The sequence below is a fragment of the Eriocheir sinensis genome, chromosome 14, assembly GCF_024679095.1.
Source record: "Eriocheir sinensis breed Jianghai 21 chromosome 14, ASM2467909v1, whole genome shotgun sequence".
In the NCBI taxonomy this organism is placed as follows: Eukaryota; Metazoa; Arthropoda; class Malacostraca; order Decapoda; family Varunidae; genus Eriocheir; species Eriocheir sinensis.
In genome coordinates, this window is record NC_066522.1 from 12,768,621 (window position 1) to 12,774,952 (window position 6,332).

The window sequence follows — 6,332 nt, forward strand, 5'->3', positions numbered from 1 at the left end:
ACTTCGAAAACAAAACCTGTTATAAATTAAAACAGTAGAAGTAATGAATTCCTATTACGAGACCAAACTTCAGTGTAACTTTCTTCATATCTACGACCTACAGCAAACATTATAGAAAACAGGCACTGCTCAGATAGGTTGCGTTATATTGAGCATTCTAGGAAAAGAAAATATAGCGTCACCCTCGTAAAATAATCGCCTAAGTCATTTTTCAGCGATTTCCAGGTTTTTGTCTATATCAATTTTTTAACACGTGACGCCCGTTTTTGTATAGTTGCATTCGTCATTCAGGGTTTGAGTGTTCTAGAACTGGCCTTTTCATTTCTGCCTAAATATTAAGGCAAATGAGATGATGACAGTTCTTTTCCTATTTCCTGTAAAGTAGACAATAATGACTTAGGCGGTTTGCTTACGAAGGTGACGATATATGATATTACTACATTATACCACCTCGAAAAGCTGCTTCCCTAATCGGTTTAATTAAGGCAAAGAGATTATACAAATAAGTGTGGACGGTTCCCTTGCACTGACCTACAATCTCGCGGAGTACAATGGCGAGACGGAAAAAAAGCAAGACAACCCATTTATTTTAGCTTAGCACGCGGCATCACGAAGCGACGGATTAGTACAAAGCCACAGAAACTTCTCTTGATAATGTTGCGCCAACGGACAGATGATTTAATGAAGTAATGAAGGCCGTGGTGGTTCACTGGCGGAGGTTAGGATGATTTTAATCGGGATAGCAATAGAAAGATAAGAGAAAAATGCAATATGAGTAATGCATTATTAAAAAAAGTAGAGGAAGAATGCATTAGGGAAAAAATAGAAAAATAACAGAATATGAAGAATGCATAATAAAAAAGATAGAGGAAGAATGCATTATGGAAAAAGCAGAAAAATAACAGAATATGAAGAATGCATAATAAAAAAGAGATAGAGGAAGAATGCATTATGGAAAAAATAGAAAAATAACAGAATAGGAAGAATGTATAATAAAAAAAGATAGAGGAAGAATGCATTATGGAAAAAACAGAAAAATAACAGAATATGAAGAATGCACAATAAAAAGATAGAGGAAGAATGCATTATGGAAAAAATAGAAAAATAACAGAATATGAAGAATGCATAATAAAAAAGAGATAGAGGAAGAATGCATTATGGAAAAAGCAGAAAAATAACAGAATATGAAGAATGCACAATAAAAAAGAGATAGAGGAAGAATGCATTATGGAAAAAATAGAAAAAATAACAGAATAGGAAGAATGTATAATAAAAAAGAGATAGAGGAAGACTGCAATAGGGAAAAAAATAGAAAAATAACAGAATATGAAGAATGCATAATAAAAAAGATAGAGGAAGAATGCATTAGGGAAAAAAATAGAAAAATAACAGAATATGAAGAATGTATAATAAAAAAGAGATAGAGGAAGAATGCATTAGGGAAAAAATAGAAAAATAACAGAATAGGAAGAATGTATGATAAAAAAAGATAGTAAAGGAAGATTGCATTAGGGAAAAATAGAAAAAAATAACAGAATAGGAAGAAATTAATCCATTATAAAAAAGATAGTATTGGAAGAAGGCAACATGAAAAAAAACGGTATAGAAAATAACAGAAAAGGAAGAATGCAACAAGAAAAAATAGATTGAGAAAAAATGGAATAAGAAAAATGCCATAAAAAAGATTTGAAATAATGCAACAGAAATAAATGCTGGTAAAAATATAATACGCCAGAGATGAGCACCGAGGTCATGCGCAGAGAGAGAGAGAGAGAGAGAGAGAGAGAGAGAGAGAGAGAGAGAGAGAGAGAGATAACAGGAACGAAACTTAAAGGATCGTTGTCACTTTAATAAAAAAGAATCTGACATAGTAATAAACAAGCATGGAAGCGTCATATAGGCCTACTAAATATTCGCGTTAAAGAGGTATACTAGTCACACTAACTAACGCGTTCAACACACATCTACCATTCAATCTGACAAAGCTCGCTGGAAGACCTGGAACTACTCTATACCAACTTCTGTCTATCATTTCTTTTCTTCCTCTCTCCCTCTCATTTTTTTTTCTATTCTGTGTTGTTTTTTCATTTTCATTCAAATTTCCTGTGTTTCTTGTTCTTCATCACCTCATCCTCCTCGCTTCCTCCTCTTCCTCACTTCCTCCCATTCCTCCTTCCTCTTCTTTTTTTTACTCCTCTATAGGCTTTCAAAGTGTTTATTGTTCCTCACCTTCACCTCCTCCTCTTCCTCATCTACTCTTCCTCCTCACCTCATCCTTTTCCTCCGCCCTCTTCGTTTCTTACTCCTCTTTAGGCTTTCACATTTACGTTTACTCTTATCTGATATTATACGTTTAAATGCAATTCCTTGTTTTGATATTGTTCATCTTCGAAATGTCAATGAAGTCGAGGTAATGACGTATTCACATCTTGCCTACGAACTGAGAACACACACACCTTCATTGAAAGTCTAGGTCCATGTCGTCAAACTCTTCGAAGGGTTAGGCCGTCTATCTCAAAAGGCTATCGCAGAAGTTGTAGGGGTTTGCAAGGGTGGTTTCATGACCCCGGCGGTAGTTTTGTAAGGCTTGTGGACCATGAACGAGAAAAAAAAAAACATTGATGAAAACCCGTACCTATCTCCTCCCTGGCCTTGAAAACGTTCGTAACAAGAGCCCGAAACGTTTGATAATATGAGTGTTACAGAAAGGTTCTCCGCGTGTGGGGCGATGAATTGTTGTGGTAAATCAACGCGTTAGGTATGTAGGTATATACTAGGTAGGCTATACGTCTGCTGATGTATGTCCGTGAGGAAAGATAAATTATAATCATGCCAGATCGTCCTTCTTCTCGGGCCACAAGTAGTCCTATCTAGTACTGTAAGCGACTGCCTATATATTACGCTCTCTCCCTCCCCTCCCCTTTAATACCATGGCAATTGAGGCCGCGAGGGGCTTGAGAGGCTGACGTGAGCTGTGTGATCCTATATATTTAGCGGTCTTACCCTTTCGCGTTAAGCCCAAACCCTCGACTCATCTTAAGTTGCGAGGTTTTATACAGCTCATACTTTTTATTAATTTTTTTCTTTTCTTTCTCTTTCCTTTCTCCACGTTCTTGCTTCGTACAACTTTTTCTTTTTCTTTCTTTCTCTTCGTTTCTTTATTTTTTTTTTCCTTTTTTCTACGTTCTTGCTTTGTACAACTTTTTCTTTTCCTTTCTTTCTCTTCTTTTCTTTTTTTTTTTCCTTTTTTCTACGTTCTTGCTTCGTACAACTTTTCCTTTTTCTTTCTCTTCTTTTTTCTTTTTTTTTCCTTTTTTCTACGTTCTTGCTTCGTACAACTTTTCCTTTTCCTTTCTTTCTCTTCTTTTCTTTCTTTTTTTTCCTTTTTTCTACGTTCTTGCTTTGTACAACTTTTACTTTTCCTTACTTTCTCTTTTCTTTCTTTTTTTTTCCTTTTTTCTACGTTCTTGCTTTGTACAACTTTTCCTTTTCCTTTCTTTCTCTTCTTTTCTTTCTTTTTTTTCCTTTTTTCTACGTTCTTGCTTTGTACAACTTTTTCTTTTCCTTTCTTTCTCTTCTTTTCTTTCTTTTTTTTCCTTTTTTCTACGTTCTTGCTTTGTACAACTTTTTCTTTTCCTTTCTTTCTCTTCCTTTCTTTCTTTTTTTTCCCTTTTTTCTACGTTCTTGCTTTGTACAACTTTTACTTTTCCTTACTTTCTCTTTTCTTTCTCCACGTTCTTTCTTCGTACAGCTTTTACATTTTTCCCTTCTCTCCTTTCTTCTCTTTCTTTTTCTTTCTCCACGTTCTTTCTTCGTACAACTCTTACGTTCCTCTTCTCTCCTTTATTCTCTTTCTTTTTTTCCCTTTCTTCATATTCTTTCTTCGTACAACTTTTACTTTTTTCCCTTCTTTCTTTCCTTTCGTTTTCCTTTCTCTACGTTCTTTCTTTGTACAACTTATGCGTTTCCCTTCTTTTTCTTATTTTCCTTCTTATTTATCCTTCCACAACGTTCTTTCTTCCTTTCGAGTCGCCTACCAAAGCTGCGTGATCTTATTTATACAGCTTTTTCTTTTCTCTTCTTTCTCTTCTTTTATTTTCCTTTTTATTCCTTTTCTCCACGTTCCTTCATCTTTTCTGAGTAGCCTACTTTACCATGTAACCCGACATTCCTTCTCCTCATAGGCCTTAGCGCCCGTTTCAAATGTATAACTTATGTTGCAAGATACGGTCGGTCTCTTTGCTGCCTATAGTGCGAGGTAACTGTTAATGCTATATATTATACTCTCTCTCTCTCTCTCTCTCTCTCTCTCTCTCTCTCTCTCTCTCTCTCTCTCTCTCTCTCTCTCTCTCTTTCCTTACTTTACTCTCCCTCTTTTATTTTTCATATCCATGTTTGCTCCTTGAGAGACTTTGGTTGGATCCATGCTTTTTTTTTTTACTTTCCTTTTATGCCTTTTCAAGGATTTCACTACTACTACTACTACTACTACTACTACTACTACTACTACTACTACTACTACTACTACTACTACTACTACTACTACTACTATTACTATTATTACTACTACTACTACTACTGCTACTACTAACCTAAAAATAGTAATGATAATAATAATAATAATAATAATAATAATAATAATAATAATAATAATAATAATAATAATAATAATACTCTTTCTCTGTCGCTGCCAATTACACGTGACCATCATATGTTCACAGACTGATTCACTAATGGCAGTCGCATAAGAACAACGCATTATTATGGATCTTGATGTGCAGCAAAGCGCCGTTCATAAATCACTTCGGCCTAACGAGGGAGGCCGTCCAGAACACGCCTGATAACGAGCATTAAATCCCTCAGTGCAAGCAGATACATCAAGGAATTTATACTTAGGCTCCCTGCGTGGATCAATTATTATGTGGATTTTAATGTGTGTGTGTGTGTGTGAGGAATTTATCAAGGGGGATGTTTGCTTAAGGTAGCGTTTCGTGCATTATTCCGTCATTATTCGCTCCAAAAGAATGTTGAATGGAAGTGGAATATAAAAAAAAGAGAAGTATGTATCTGTGCAGCTATGTGGAGTTTGATGTGGGTGTGTGAAGAATTTATCAAGGGCCATATTTGAAGTAGCGTTTAATTCAAGGTGAGAGTCGGTTATTACTCCTTCGGAAAATAACGTAAAATAAAAAAAAAATAACTATGAAAGGGAAAGTCTCTGGATGGCGAGTGGCTCACGAGGGTTGAGAATAAACTTGAATTATCTGGCTTGGGTTATCCTGAGTCTAGATTTCTTAGTCAGCTTTCTCGTTTTTTCTTGGACTAGTTTTGTATATCTTTCTTAATATAACTCTTTTAGTATAGCTTTCTTGGTCTTTCTTGGTCTAGCTTTCTTAGTCTGTCTTTCTCGGTTTAGCTTTCTTGGGCTAATTTTCTTTGTTTGTCTTGGTTTAGCTTTCTTGCTCTAACTTTTCTTGTCTAGTTTTCTTGGTCTTTCTTAGTCTAGCTTTCTTGGTCTAGCTTTCTTAGTCTGTCTTTCTCGGTTTAGCTTTCTTGGTCTAATTTTCTTCGTCTTTTTTTGGTTTAGCTTTCCTTCTCTAACTTTTCTTGTCTAGTTTTCTTGGTCTTTCTTAGTCTAGCTTTATTGGTCTAGCTTTCTTTGTCTGTTTTTCCTTGTTTAGCTTTCTTGGTGTAATTTTCTTCGTCTTTTTTTGGTTTAGCTTTCTTTCTCTAACTTTTCTTGTCTAGTTTTCTCGGTCTTTCTTAGTCTAGCTTTCTTGGTCTTTCTTGGTCTTGCTTTCTTAGTCTGTCTTTCTCGGTTTAGCTTTCTTGGTCTAATTTTCTTCGTCTGTCTTGGTTTAGCTTTCCTTCTCTAACTTTTCTTGTCTAGTTTTCTTGGTCTTTCTTGGTCTAGCTTTCTTGGTCTAGCTTTCTTAGTCTGTCTTTCTCGGTTTAGCTTTCTTGGTCTAATTTTCTTCGTCTGTCTTGGTTTAGCTTTCCTTCTCTAACTTTTCTTGTCTAGCTTTCTTGGTCTTTCTTAGTCTAGCTTTATTGGTCTAGCTTTCTTTGTCTGTTTTTCCTTGTTTAGCTTTCTTGGTCTAATTTTCTTCGTCTTTTTTTTTGGTTTAGCTTTCCTTCTCTAACTTTTCTTGTCTAGTTTTCTTGGTCTTTCTTAGTCTAGCTTTCTTGGTCTTTTTAGTCTTTTTGAGCTACCTGTCTTAATCTTTCTTTATCCTTCTTAGGCTAGCTTACTTAGTCTAGCTTCGTGGTCTCGCTCTATTGGGCTAACTTTCTTGGTCTTTCTTGGTCTAGCATTCTTTGTCTCGCTTTCC